Source organism: Pseudophryne corroboree, chromosome 3 (assembly GCF_028390025.1).
Source record: "Pseudophryne corroboree isolate aPseCor3 chromosome 3, aPseCor3.hap2, whole genome shotgun sequence".
Taxonomy (NCBI): domain Eukaryota; kingdom Metazoa; phylum Chordata; class Amphibia; order Anura; family Myobatrachidae; genus Pseudophryne; species Pseudophryne corroboree.
The window spans coordinates 290,174,229-290,190,060 of record NC_086446.1 but is presented as its reverse complement, the minus strand read 5'-3'; the positions used below and the strand labels follow the sequence as shown (position 1 = coordinate 290,190,060).

Below are 15,832 nucleotides of genomic sequence, written 5' to 3'. Positions count from 1 at the left end.
GCTCGTTGTTATTAATTTACAATACCCTTTATTAAAGAACACATTTCAATATACTGCCATACCCAGGATTAAAACCTATAACCTGTTGCATTCCAGTCAAACACCCTACTCATTGAGCTATTTGATCCTACATTAAATTATGAGAACTATATGAAGCTACTTGTACTTTGTAAAAAAAGAATCAGCATTACAATTGAGCAGATCTATGTAGTGTGCAGCCACACATCCAATCCCTTGCAGCCACATACTATATAGATTTGCTCAGCTGCTATGCTGATCTTTTCTTTTTTCAAAAAGTACAAGGTATGCTTCAAAAAGTTAGAATTCTCTAGCTTAGAATTCTCTAACTTTATATGCAAGGGCAGATAGCTTAATGAATAAACTGACTGCAATGTCACGAGCAATGGGTTTAAGTCCAGGGTATGTCAGCATCTTGAAATGTATTAAAGCACGTGTGACTGAATAACAAAGAGCTCACAAGTTAAGTTCATGAAAGTATAAGGCGCCCATAATTTTATTGTGATTAACTTAAAACACCTTATTTAAGATAGCTAGCACTAAAATAACAACACAGACCAACTTATAACTAAAATAATGACACAGACACCGATAGCTGGAGTTAAAGGTCAGACGTATTTATTGATGGCTGACCTGATGTTAAACTAGAATTATGCTAATTATTCATTTATGTTGGAGGATGGCAAAGGAAAAGTCGCTACCAGACGCCAGCTCCAGTCACTTAAATTGTATCCACAAAAATTGTAGGAGGGCTCTAAACAACAACACCACCTCCTACCTGCATAACTCGCATTGTGCAGGACTCACCACTCTTCTCTTTGGCAAATATTGATGTTCCCGCAGGGGAATGGTTATTGTTCACCCGCAAGGTAAGGACACACTCGCCGTCTTTCCAAAAGAGGGTGCCCCACAATGACCAAGTATGCCTAGCTGACTGCTTGCTGGTAGTGACTTCCCGCCGATCTGGCTGTTAATAGGCAACGAAATTGAAGAACAAAAAAAAAAAAGCAGAAGAAAAAACATCCGAGCGGGCGGGAGTGCATTCCAAAAAATGGCAAGAGGAAGTCTGAGGCACATGACTGGGGATTATATACTACCCTATGCCTACACCCACCATTCCTGATTGACATACCAACACACCTATGGGAAAACTACCCTGACTTCTGAAAACTACCTAGCAACTGCTTAGTCATTAACAACCAATCACAAAAATTGGGGCTCTTAAATAGCCTCGAATTTAGTCAGTCCTTAGCTAATCTTAATGACTGAAGGGATGGTGAAAGGAGACAGGGGTGGTCAGGAGATGCTGAGCTTCAAAAAGGGGGGAAGCTACAAGTGAAAGTAATTAAAACAGATAATTGACAAGTGCCGTCATCTGCTCCCCCTACCCTGCAGCGCTATGTGCGGTGGAATACTCCGCACACACCTAGTTATGGCCCTGGAAAGCAGCTCCCCTTTCATCCAATTAAGGCTGAAAATGTTGTCGGTCCTAGAGCTGGATTATCCTAGGAGCGACAAGGGCAGCCGTCCCGGGGCCCCCACAGACTGCTTTATAAATCGGAGCAGTCTCCCTCAGCAGCCGCCGAGGAGCTCCGTGTACAGAGCATACACGGAGCTCCTCGGCGGCTGCTGACAGAGACTGCTCCGATTTAAAATGCAGTCTGTGGGGGCCCCTAACGTGCGACTCAGTGCCTGTCGGCCCACCTGCGCACGGGGGGGGGGGGGGGGGGGGGGGGTGTTTCTTCGGCCGCAATTTTTAGTGGTGGGGGCCCCCACACGTTCGTTGCCCGGGGCCCCCACCAGCCTTAATCCGGCCCTGGTCGGTCCTGTGTAAATTTGTGATTTTTTTTTTTATGTGGTAATAATTGAAAAATGCAGTGAGTCTACCTTAAGCTGCAATCATTGTTTTACCCTTTAATAGATGGATGAGCAAACTTTCTAGGTCATTTTATGCTAGGCAGTAGCAGTGAAAGCCCATTATCACTCATCCCATGTGATGGGATGGTTTTGGGATCCCAGATCTTGGGATAGCGGCAGTCAAAATACCGACAGCGGCATCCCAACCTAACCCTCCTTACCCACAGCCTAAACCTAACCCCCCCCCCCCCCCCATGCAGCCTAAACGTGACCCTCCCTGGCAGTGCCTAACCCTATCCCCCCTTCCTCTCCCTGTAGCCTAAACATAACTACCCCTTCCCACAGTCTAACCCTCCGGTTGCCCAGAAACCTCCCTCCTCCTGGCAAGTGGCTCAAATTATGACAACAATAGTAATGGTATATAATATGATTACTAGAGCTGCCACTATATCATACAGTTTAAGGGACAGAGCATAGTTGCTGCAAGTGCCTAGTGGTAGCAGCTTCTACCAAATTGCGGTGTGTGTGGATGTGAGTCCTCAGTCAGTGACCTGGACCAGAGAGTAGCTACCAGGAAGAAGAGACAGGTGCCTTACCATGAGGTGGGAGAATGTGTGCTTAGAAAGTGCAGAACTGGTTCTATTATATTTGTATATTTATTTATTATAGTATATTTAACCTTTTCCTGGCCACTTATTTATATTATGTAAATATGTTTAATACAGCCTATACTATAAACCATCTATAGTGTTATATATTAAAACTGTATTCCATGTTCTGCAGAGTGGGAGATTGTGGATTGCATTTGGAAACCCCCCTTTAGAAATCTTGCATTTGCCACTGCCGGGGGAGCCTGACCCTAAGGGGGACATTTATGTAATGTCAGCCCCTGTGATGGTGTAGTGTCGTACCTGTGTTTCCAGATGGCGCTTGCAGATTCAGGACCTCTCATAGCTTCTTCCCCAGGAACCTGTGGCAGAAGGATGGACACCCCAAGGAGGACCCCGCGGATAAAAGAAATGCAAATTGAGGGTGACAACAAGTTTATTAACTCAGAGAAAGATAGTCACCGTTCTTTATGGATTCAAGTGTTGGCTAGTAAATCAAGTTTACCTCAAAGGCACAATTCCTAATATCACATATCATTTGCATAGTAGGCATACATGTGTCACAACGTCAGCATAAGTGCTTTTCTCAAAACAGTATAACCCCACAATGACGCTTTGTAAGACTGATTCCCAAATGCTCAAACAGTATACTAACGAGCCACTAGGTGGTGGTATGAACTCAAATAAAAGAAAATCTTTAACGTTACACACAATCCGGAGAAGTCCATACATATAAGTTTAGATGGACCACAAAAGTCACCTTATATATAGGGATCAATTGCAGATAACCAGGGAGGTAACTGGCATGGGTCAGCATGGGTTTGTGGAAAGTGTTAGCGTTAGACTGATAACGTGCAGATAACACCTGGGCTTTGTTAGGAGGTAGGTAGGAAAACAGTCTGCAGGCAATGTGGGAAGTCTTATGCAACGCTGAGGTGTAAACACGGGACTACCCCATGCATGGTCCCTAGGGAGGCAGGGGCTGCCTAACCTTGTAGTGTGAGTGCACCCCCCTTCACTACGGGACTTGTCTCGCCTGCGCAATGTGTCTCTCTATATGAAGCTCTGGGGAGCTGTGCACATGGAGGGTACCTGGCTCCTTCAATGGCAGTAGTGGCACTGTTGTGGCTGCTGGGTTTTCCCCAGTGCTGCTGCGGCTGCTGGGATCCCCCCGGTGTTGCTGCGGCTGCTGGGACCCCTTGTTTCACCCTGCTGCGGCTGGCGGCTCCTCTCCTCGCTCAGCAGCAGCGTGTCCTGACAGGAGATGCGCTGCTACGGAGGGCGGCTCTGCCCCCGGCTGGCTGTGTGCAGCGGCTGGTCTCTCCTCCTCTGCTCGGCGGTCTCCCGGTGCATGGCCGCGGCTGGCGGGTCTCTTTCAGTCCTGGTACTGGTGGCGGCTCTGTCCCGGAGGCTCTTGGCGGCAGCAGACCCTCCTCAGCACCGAGGTCCCGCTTTTCTGCTGCCCGTCTCGGCTCTCTCCTGCGCACATGCACTCGGTGGCGGTGGTCAGCTGTCCTCCCTCCTGGCTGTGCGGCAACTCTCCCTTTTGTCACGGGTCCTCCCTCTTCTTTTCCGCGCCCAATTCAGCCAATCACACGGGATTCCAGGACTTCCCGCTTTCTGGCATCCGGCGGGCGGTCCTGGATCCCAGTGCCCCAGCTGTTACAGGCACTAGGTAAGGGGTTTTAACCCTAACAGTGCCTACTACTAAAAAGTCCCTCAGGCAGCACTGGCTGCCATTATGGCTACAGCGATATGCAACAGGGGTACTCAAACGTGGGTGTCACATTTACTAAGCAGTGATAAGAGCGGAGCTGTGAGCCAGTGGAGAAGTTGCCCCATCAACCAATCAGCAGCTCTGTATAATTTTCTAGTATGCAAATTGTAGATGTTACTTCAGTGCTGATCGGTTGCCATGGGCACTTCTCCACTGGCTCACTTCTCTGCTCTTATCACTGCTTAGTAAATGTCCCCCTAAGTCCTCCTCCTCCTTGTCCCCACAGCCTAACCATAACCCTCACCCCACAGCCTATCCCTATCACCCCCCCCCATGGCTTACCTATTGTAGTGTTGGGATTGCGGCGTCGGTACTTCGACTCCCAGAATCACGACCCCCGGGATCCTTACCAGATCCCCATGTGATAATAGAGCTTTTCACCTCTTCAGTCAATTCAGAGATTGGGTTATTGTAGAACGATTTCTGCATCATTCTGCCTAATTAGTGCAAATATCACTTCCTCATACCATGTTATAGGCAGAGCCGTCTTAACAGCAGTGTAGGCCATGGGCACAGCAATGGACTGGGCCCCCTAGCCACCCATCAGCGGTAGGGGTGGGGGGTTCTATCAGCGGCAGGCTTTGATGTCCCGCGTGCAGAAGGGGGGTTCTATCTCTCGCTCAGCATGTAGGACCTGGAGAAATAATTTCTGCTAATTACTTCTTTACTGCACAGATGGGGCAGGAAGGAGAACACTAAACTGTAGAAGGGGACATTGGGCTGAATGAAGGGGCCAGGGTACGTGACTTCCAGGGTGGTAGGGGGTGTTTAATACACAGGGGAGGGGTCAATAGTGGAGTGGGCTTAATATTCATAATTTTCCGGGGGTCAGGGCAGCTTGATTTACTACAGATATCTCCAGTTCCTGGAAATAGATTTCTTAGAGTTAATGGGATAAAAGAAACAAGAGAGTCACACCTTTCAGGAGGTACTGGGGACTTGGGGATCAGAGTTCAGGAGTCAGAGCAATCCATCAACAAAAATATAAAACTGCATATTAGGCGTGTGGAGCTGGAGCAGGGACCAGCTGCTTGAAGGCTGATATCTCTGGTTCTGGGCAAAGTAAAGACAAGCTGCCAGTGTCTACTGAAAGGGGAGAGTCCTAGCTTTTGTAGTATACTCTCAGAAAAACTCTAAGTCAGACAGAACCTGAGATATCTGGCTGGTAAGAACAATTAACTGGCTTGGATGGGGATCACTGCTTTGAAATCGGATATCTCCGGTTCCCCAGGGCCGATTTTCAAAAATCTGGTACCCCTGGAAAGAGGGGGCCCTCAGCTATCAGCCTAGGGCCCTTTTACTCCTGGGGCCCTTGAGCAAGAGCCCATTGAGCCCATACAAAAAGACGGCCCTGGTTATAGGGAAAGCAATTCAGAAAAGAATTGGAAACCCAGCTTTCCGTTTCGCTATGCAAAATAATTTTAGCATCTGTGGATGGTGCAATGAGTCCAAAAACCAGAGAAGAGTACACACTACACACTAGATGATTTTGAAACAATAAAGATATAGATTTCCCTTTAAACGTCCCCAGCAACAGAATGAACGATATAGAGCATACACTCTGAATGATATAGTGAACGATTTCATTCAGTGACATCACCCCTCCCATCCCTGAACATGCAGTCATGAGAGATATAGCCTAAATTTGACCATGTTCAGTTGATAAAGGTAAACGATTATAACCCACGGGAGCATGCATCGATATCATTATAGTCAGAGGCGGATTGGCCATACGGTCTACAGGGAAGATTCCCGGTGGGCCGGCGAACCCGCGGGGCCTGTTTTGTTTGAGGACATGTGGTCCTTTTTATAGACATAATGAATAAGATGCAAAATAAGAATTTACTTACCGATAATTCTATTTCTCATAGTCCGTAGTGGATGCTGGGACTCCGTCAGGACCATGGGGAATAGCGGGCTCCGCAGGAGACAGGGCACATCTAAATAAAGCTTTTAGGATCACATGGTGCGTACTGGCTCCTCCCCCTATGACCCTCCTCCAAGCCTCAGTTAGGTACTGTGCCCGGACGAGCGTACACAATAAGGAAGGATCTTGAATCCCGGGTAAGACTCATACCAGCCACACCAATCACACCGTACAACTTGTGATCTGAACCCAGTTAACAGTATGATAACAAAAAACGAAGTAGCCTCTGAAAAGATGGCTCACAACAATAGTAATAACCCGATCTTTGTAACAATAACTATGTACAAGTATTGCAGACAATCCGCACTTGGGATGGGCGCCCAGCATCCACTACGGACTATGAGAAATAGAATTATCGGTAAGTAAATTCTTATTTTCTCTAACGTCCTAGTGGATGCTGGGACTCCGTCAGGACCATGGGGATTATACCAAAGCTCCCAAACGGGCGGGAGAGTGCGGATGACTCTGCAGCACCGAATGAGAGAACTCCAGGTCCTCCTTAGCCAGAGTATCAAATTTGTAAAATTCTCCCCTGACCACGTAGCTGCTCGGCAAAGTTGTAATGCCGAGACCCCTCGGGCAGCCGCCCAAGATGAGCCCACTTTCCTTGTGGAGTGGGCCTTTACAGATTTAGGCTGTGGCAGGCCTGCCACAGAATGTGCAAGTTGGATTGTGCTACAGATCCAACGTGCAATCGTCTGTTTAGACGCAGGAGCACCCATCTTGTTGGGTGCATACAATATAAACAACGAGTCAGATTTTCTGACTCCAGCTGTCCTTGAAATATATATTTTTAATGCTCTGACAACGTCCAGTAACTTGGAGTCCTCCAAGTCGCTAGTAGCTGCAGGCACCACAATAGGCTGGTTCAAGTGAAAAGCCGAAACCACCTTAGGGAGAAAATGAGGACGTGTCCGCAGTTCTGCCCTGTCCGAATGGAAAATCAGATATGGGCTTTTGTATGATAAAGCCGCCAACTCTGAAACTCTCCTGGCTGAAGCCAGGGCCAATAGCATGGTTACCTTCCATGTAAGGTATTTTAAATCTACCGATTTTAGAGGCTCAAACCAATGAGATTTGAGAAAATTCAAAACTACGTTCAAATCCCACGGTGCCACTGGAGGCACTATTGGGGGTTGTATATGTAGTACACCTTTGACAAAAGTTTGTACTTCAGGCACTGATGCCAATTCCTTCTGGAAGAAGATTGATAAGGCCGAAATTTGAACTTTAATGGACCCCAATTTTAGGCCCATAGACAATCCTGCTTGCAGGAAATGTAAGAATCGACCCAATTGAAATTCTTCCGTTGGAGCCTTCTTGGCCTCACACCACGCAACATATTTTCGCCAAATGCGGTGATAATGTTGTACAGTCACTTCCTTTCTAGCCTTAATCAAGGTAGGAATAACTTCCTCTGGAATGCCCTTTTCTTTTAGAATCCGGCGTTCAACCGCCATGCCGTCAAACGCAGACGCGGTAAGTCTTGGAACATACAAGGTCCCTGCTGAAGCAGATCCCTTCTTAGAGGTAGAGGCCATGGATCCTCCGTGAGCATCTCTTGAAGTTCCGGATACCAAGTTCTTCTTGGCCAGTCCGGAGCCACCAGTATTGTTCTTACTCCTCTTTTCCGTATAATTCTCAGTACCTTTGGTATGAGAGGCAGAGGAGGGAACACATACACTGACTGGTACACCCACGGTGTTACCAGAGCGTCCACAGCTATTGCCTGAGGGTCTCTTGACCTGGCGCAATATCTGTCCAATTTTTTGTTGAGGCGAGACGCCATCATGTCCACCTTTGGTCTTTCCCAACGGTTCACAATCATGTGGAAGACTTCTGGATGAAGTCCCCACTCTCCCGGGTGAAGGTCGTGTCTGCTGAGGAAGTCTGCTTCCCAGTTGTCCACTCCCGGGATGAACACTGCTGACAGTGCTATGACATGATTCTCCGCCCAGCGCAGAATCCTTGCAGCTTCTGTCATTGCTCTTCTGCTTCTCGTGCCGCCTTGTCGGTTTACGTGGGCGACTGCCGTGATGTTGTCCGACTGGATCAACACCGGCTGACCCTGAAGCAGTGATTTTGCCAGGCTTAGAGCATTGTAGATCGCTCTTAGCTCCAGTATATTTATGTGAAGGGACGTCTCCAGGTTTGACCACACGCCCTGGAAGTTTCTTCCCTGTGTGACTGCTCCCCAGCCTCGTAGGCTGGCATCCGTAGTCACCAGGACCCAGTCCTGTATGCCGAATCTGCGGCCCTCTAACAGATGGGCACTCTGCAACCACCACAGGAGAGACAACCTTGTTCTTGGTGACAGTGTTATCCGCTGATGCATGTGCAGATGCGATCCGGACCATTTGTCCAGCAGATCCCACTGAAATGTCCGTGCATGGAATCTGCCGAATGGAATCGCTTCGTAAGAAGCCACCATCTTTCCCAGGACTCTTGTGCATTGATGTACTGACACAGTTCCTGGTTTTAGGAGGTTCCTGACAAGTTCGGATAACTCCCTTGCTTTCTCCTCCGGGAGAAACACCTTTTTCTGAACCGTGTCCAGAATCATTCCCAGGAACAGCAGACGAGTTGTCGGGGTCAATTGAGATTTTGGAAGATTCAGAATCCACCCGTGTTGCTGAAGCACTACCTGGGTTAGTGCTACACCGACTTCCAGCTGTTCTCTGGACTTTGCCCTTATCAGGAGATCGTCCAAGTAAGGGATAATTAATACGCCTTTTCTTCGTAGAAGAACCATCATTTCGGTCATTACCTTGGTAAAGACCCGAGGGGCCGTGGACAAACCAAACGGCAGCGTTTGAAACTGATAATGACAGTCTTGTATCACGAACCTGAGATACCCTTGGTGTGAGGGGTAAATTGGGACATGCAGATAAGCATCTTTTATGTCCAGGGACACCATGAAGTCCCCTTCTTCCAGATTCGCTATCACTGCTCTGAGTGACTCCATCTTGAACTTGAATTTCTGTATGTACAGGTTCAAGGATTTCAGGTTTAGAATAGGTCTTACCGAACCGTCCGGCTTCGGTACCACAAATAGTGTGGAATAATACCCCTTTCCCTGTTGTAGGAGGGGTACCTTGACTATCACCTGCTGAGAATACAGCTTGTGAATGGCTTCCAAAACCGACGTCCTTTCTGAGGGAGACGTTGGTAAAGCAGACTTTAGGAACCGGCGAGGGGGAGACCTTTCGAACTCCAACATGTAACCCTGAGATATTATCTGCAGGATCCACGGGTCCACTTGTAAGCGAGCCCACTGATTGCTGAAAATCTTGAGTCGACCCCCCACCGCTCCTGAGTCCGCTTGTAAAGCCCCAGCGTCATGCTGATGGCTTTGTAGAACCCGGGGCGGGCTTCTGGTCCTGGGCAGGGGCTGCTTGCTGCCCTCTCTTACCCTTTCCTCTGCCTCGCGGCAGATAAGACTGTCCTTTTGGTCGCTTGTTTTTATAGGAGCGAAAGGACTGCGGCTGAAAAGACGGTGTCTTTTTCTGTTGGGAGGGGGTCTGAGGTAAAAAAAAGTGGATTTGCCGGCAGTTGCCGTGGCCACCAGGTCCGAAAGACCGACCCCAAATAATTCCTCTCCTTTATATGGCAATACTTCCATATGCCTTTTGGAATCCGCATCACCTGACCACTGTCGCGTCCATAAACTTCTTCTGGCAGATATGGACATCGCGCTTACTCTTGATGCTAGAGTACAAATATCCCTCTGAGCATCTCGCATATAAAGAAAAGCATCCTTTAATTGCTCTAGAGTCAATAAAATACTGTCCCTATCCAGGGTATCAATATTTTCAGTCAGAGAATCCAACCACACTACCCCAGCACTGCACATCCAGGCTGAGGCTACTGCCGGTCGCAGTATAACACCAGTATGTGTGTATATACTCTTCAGTGTAGTTTCCAGCCTCCTATCTGCTGGATCCTTGAGGGCGGCCGTATCAGGAGACGGCAACGCCACTTGCTTTGATAAACGTGTGAGCACCTTATCCACCCTAGGGGGTGTTTCCCAGCGCGCCCTAACCTCTGGTGGGAAAGGGTATAATGCCAATAACTTCTTGGAAATTAGCAGTTTTCTATCTGGGTTAACCCACGCTTCGTCACACACGTCATTCAATTCCTCTGATTCTGGAAAAGCTACAGGTAGTTTTTTCACCCCCCACATAATACCCCTTTTTGAGGTACCAGCAGTATCAGAGATCTGCAAAGCCTCCTTCATTGCCGTGATCATATAACGTGTGGCCCTATTGGAAAATACGTTTGTTTCTTCACCGTCGACACTAGATTCATCTGTGTCGGTACCCGTGTCGACTGACTGAGGTAAGGGACGTTTTACAGCCCCTGACGGTGTCTGAGACGCCTGAGCCGGTACTAACTGGTTTTCCGGCCGTCTCATTTCGTCAACTGACTTTTGTAATGTGCTAACATTATCACGTAATTCCATAACTAAAGCCATCCATTCCGGTGTCGACTCCCTAGGGGGTGACATCACCATTACCGGCAATTGCTCTGCCTCCACACCAACATCGTCCTCATACATGTCGACACACACGTACCGACACACAGCAGCCACACAGGGAATGCTCTAATCGAAGACAGGACCCTCTTAGCCCTTTGGGGAGACAGAGGGAGAGTTTGCCAGCACACACCAAAAGCGCTATAAATGTATATAAACAACCCTAGAAGGTGTTGTTTTTGATATAAGCGCTTTTAATATATCAATATCGCCAAATTATGCCCCCCTTCTCTTTGTTACCCTGTTTCTGTAGTGCAGTGCAGGGGAGAGTCCTGGGAGCCTTCCTCACCAGCGGAGCTGAGCAGGAAAATGGCGCTGAGTGCTGAGGAGAATAAGCTCCGCCCCTTTTTCGGCGGGCTTTTCTCCCGGGTTTTAAGAAAACTGGCCTGGGTTAAATACATACATATAGCCTTAATGGCTATATGTGATGTATTTATTTTGCCACTAAAGGTATTTAATATTGCTGCCCAGGGCGCCCCCAGCAGCGCCCTGCACCCTCCGTGACTGAATCAGTGAGACGTGTAGCAACAATGGCGCACAGCTGCAGTGCTGTGCGCTACCTTCATGAAGACTGAGGAGTCTTCTGCCGCCTGCTTTCCGGACCTCCGTCTTCAGCGTCTGTAAGGGGGATCGGCGGCGCGGCTCCGGGACGAACCCCAGGAGGACCTGTGTTCCGACTCCCTCTGGAGCTAAGTGTCCAGTAGCCTAAGACTCCAATCCATCCTGCACGCAGGTGAGTTGGAAATCTCTCCCCTAAGTCCCTCGATGCAGTGATCCTGTTGCCAGCAGGATTCACTGAGATTTAAACCTAAAAAAACTTTTTCTAAGCAGCTCTTTAGGAGAGCCACCTAGATTGCACCCTTCTCGGACGGGCACAAAAACCTAACTGAGGCTTGGAGGAGGGTCATAGGGGGAGGAGCCAGTACGCACCATGTGATCCTAAAAGCTTTATTTAGATGTGCCCTGTCTCCTGCGGAGCCCGCTATTCCCCATGGTCCTGACGGAGTCCCAGCATCCACTAGGACGTTAGAGAAAATAATTTGCATATACGAAAATTACTTTGCCACTTAGCCTGTGATTGTAGATGATCTAGTGCAGTGGTTCTCAAACTCGGTCCTCAGGACCCCACACGGTTCACGTTTTCCATGTCACCCAGCAGCTGCACTGTGTATCACCAACTGTCACATTTTGAAAATCTACAGGTGACCTGCAAAACATGAACCATGTGGGGTCCTGAGGACCGAGTTTGAGAACCTGTGATCTAGTGTATGCTCTGTCTGCCTGCTTGGCTGACATATAAGATTGAGTGAATAGTGATTGGGATACGGTTGGTGTAATAAGCAAGAAAATATATCTTTCTAAAGAATGATAAAGTTTCCTAAATTCTGAAGGTGTATCATATAAATGTGCTTATAATATTTAATTTTATTTATTTTTAACTTCCCCCTTGATGCTGGACATGCCCACTATCTGGAAAGTCTTGGGGGGAGGGTGCTGCTGCCATGGCCCATGGCTAAACCTTACACGTTTTGTGTTGCCCATGTGGGATCACTAGTACAAATTTTTCCAGGGCTGCTTTTTGTTCCCAATCCGCCCCTGATTATAGTGCATACACATATCTTTATTGTTCACTTAAATCGTCTAGTGGGTATTCCCCTTTAGTTACACCATTAATTATTAAAATAACACAAAGAAGTTACTTATGACACATATTATGTGTCATAAGTATATGCTTTAGCTTTATATTATTTTAATTAATCATTTTTATTCATAAAAAAAAAGCTTACATTTGTGTTTTGGAGGCACCGCTCCAGGTGCCTCCCGATATCAATGAGACCGGGCCGGAAGCGGGGGGCGGGGTCGACCATCGGGCAGTAAAAGCCCGTTAAAAATAGTAATGCAAGCGGCACTTAAACAAGTGCCGCTGTGACAGGGGCGTTGCTTTCAGTCATGTGAAAGCACGCCCCCTGTCACTGAAACAGCTCTTATTGGGCAGTGGGCGGATCGGCTCTTGCAGGCAGGGGGCGGATCGGCTTGTGACAAAACGGCAGCCGGTCCCTGCCTGACAGCAAACCCGCTACCCGGGCCGGCTGCCGCAAGCGTAAGTCACCCGCCACTCAAACTATACAGCAGCGCCAGGGAGAGTACGGATTAGGGCTGCAACGGAGACAGCGGTCAGCACTGGTATAGGGGGTACTATGACCTCCGTTGCAGCCCTACTCTCCCTGCAAATGATGCAGCATTGCAGCTTTAGCAGGAGAATGGCGGCGGCGGGGGCGGCGGGGGGGTTGCAGCAGATTCCAACATGACCTGTGTATTTTGAGCAGATTCCAACATGACCTGTGTATTTTGAGGGGGGGGGGGGGGGGGGGGGTTGCAGCAGATTCCAACATGACCTGTGTATTTTGAAAATGTGTCAGATGGTAATACATACAGCTATGCACCAGCAAGGGGATTTGTTAAGGATCCTTGACAAATCCCGTTGCTGGTGCACAGGTGTACGTATTACCACCTGACACATTTTCAAAATACACAGGTCGTGTTGGAAAAATACCAACCCCCCCCCCCCACTCCTCCCCACCACCATTCCCTGTTGGAATATACTGCAGCGGCATTACCCCTTCTAAAGGTGCATCATATGCAGGGAGAACTGGGCTGCAACGGAGGTCATGCCCCCATCCCAGTGCTGATCATGTACAGCTGGAGCAGAGGTTCGGCGCCATTCCCCCCCAACCCGATTGCAGGCCGCGTCCACCCCCGTGTCCAAGCTCCCCTGGATCACACAGGAAAGAGGTGTGAGGTGCCGGAGAAGAGGGACCCATCACTTCCACTCCAGATGTCCGAGTGTCCGCCGGTCCTGTGTGAGCCTGCTGTCAGTATGGAGGGAGCACCGGTGGCCGGGACCCAGGAGCTAAAGAGGAGGTAAGATCCTTGCTCAGCTTATTCAATTAACACCGAGTCCCTTCCACTCTCATCCTGCCCACATCTTCCCACCACTACTCCCATCCTGCCCCCCTTCTATTACTCCCTGCCTGCCCTCCTACTCTGCACTACTCTTACTCCCATCCTGTCTCCCACTATCCACCACCACTTCCATCCTGCCCCCTGCTCCCCACCACTACTACTCTCAGCCTGCTCCCTGCTCTTCACCATGACTACTCCCGTCCCTGCTCTGCACTTCCACTGCTCCTATCCTGCTTCCCACTATTCCTCCCACCATGCCCCCAGCAGTGGCGGAGTGTATGGAGCTTGTGCTCCATGTCTCGCAGTACAGTACCCACCCAAACTAACACTCCTGCCTCTGGAACATACCCGTAATCCCCCCCCCCCCCCGGCCTCTTGAACTTACAGTACACCCCCAGGCCAGCGGGTACATACAGTACACTACCCACCCTACCACCTCCTCCCCCTGGCCCCAGGGACACACATTCCCCACCCTGTCCACTGGCCCCCTATACCCCTATACACAGTACCCTCCCAAAATGGGGCAGCGGCAGTAGTGGGCATTGGCTCGGCGGTAATAGGAGTCATCGGCAGGACTCAACAGACATTATGGCTGCAGTGCCTCACCAGCCAATGACCTCACCGCACGCCACTGAGTTACACCATTGGTGTGGCTGAATAAAGGCTCCAGGTATCTGCTTCTAAAGGTTTCAGGGTAGCTGCTTCCTTAATAAAGTCATCAGGGTGGCTGCTTTCTGCAGCCAGACCACAACAGCAGAACTCACCGTCTGTCGTCCAGTGAGTCCATAATCTCATATCTGTACATGACTAGTTCAGGGACTTCATCTGTCTTAGAGATGGACATTGTGACCAGGATGAGGGTTGAGAAGCACCACAAAACCTGGCACTGTTTATATCTAAGGGAGGCGTTGTGAATAAACATATATAGGCCTTTTCTACCTCTGGTGTAAGAAGCCAATGTATAGCTGCTTCTCCAACTGGTGCCGGTGCATATCCCAGCGATAGAGCAGAAAGCTGAAATAGAGATGGACATTGGAAACCATGGTTAGCAACCATCAATGTTCCTGATTTAAATGAAGTACTTTATCAAATTGCTGGATGCTGCTTTATATGCCCATCTGATGGCTGACTGCAGGGCCACCATCAGGGGGGTGCTGAGGTCACAGCTGTCCTGGGCCCAGCCTCTGTGACAGAGAAGGGAGGGCCCGGGCTGCTCATGCCGTCGCCCACCCGCCACCGTCCGCAGTGCTGTATCGAAAATGTCCCTTCCAAAATGGCTGCCGCATCACCACATCACTCTGACGCGGTGGCCATTTTGGGATTGATATTTTCAATTGATATTTGAAGCAGACAGGCAGGCGTGAACAGTGGGAGTGGGGAGGGGAATCCCCTGACAATGAGCAGTGCCCCTGACAACGAGCAGGTACTGTTATAATTACTTTGTGGGGCATAATATGATGACAAGGGCATTTATGTGGGAGCATAATATAGTGTTAGAGGCATTACTGTGTGGAGCATAATATGGTGATGGGCATAACATGGTGTCAGAGGCATTACTGTGTGGGGCATAATATGGTGATGGGCATAACATGATGTCAGGTGCATTACTGTGTGGGGCATAATATGGTGACAGGGGCATAACTGAGGGGGCATAATATGGTGTCGAGGGCATTACTGTGGGGACTTAACATGGTTCAAGGGGCATAATATCGTGTTGCTTCTATTTTTTTAAATATATACTTATATTTTTATATATAAACATATTTTTTCTTAACATTTTTTTGGTTGTTGTTGGGGGGGGTCTGCCTATTTTGACAGCCCCGGACCCAACAATTTCTGATGGCAGCCCTGCCTGACTGCTTGAACTTAGCAGCAGACACCCAGAAGTGGTGTCCGCAGCGCAGCTTATGTGCGCATGCATGAAGCTCCAGCTGCTTCTGCGCATGTGGACAGTATCACCATCTATGATTATACCATTGTATGGTTATGATGCACTGGCTACAGTGGCTAGTAGACATTGCAGTGCATGTTCTGATGTCAGAAGCCCAGCTACTAGTCGATGACAGTTTTCCAATATCAATCCCTAGGCTGAGGTCGTCGTTGGTCATTGAAAGTGCACATGCCCGTTCCACAGGAGCGCATGCGCA

General features: G+C 48.9%; 1 long non-coding RNA gene across 1 annotated transcript in view; it reads left to right on the top strand.

The window, feature by feature from the left end:
- The window catches only part of LOC135055343 (uncharacterized), a 147,994-nt gene extending 144,738 nt beyond the window's left edge, over window positions 1-3,256 (top strand). The window contains exon 4 of the long non-coding RNA XR_010243722.1: window positions 2,659-3,256. This is a non-coding gene — a long non-coding RNA (uncharacterized LOC135055343). The remainder of the gene's footprint in view (window positions 1-2,658) is intronic.
- Window positions 3,257-15,832: the final 12,576 nt, after the last annotated feature.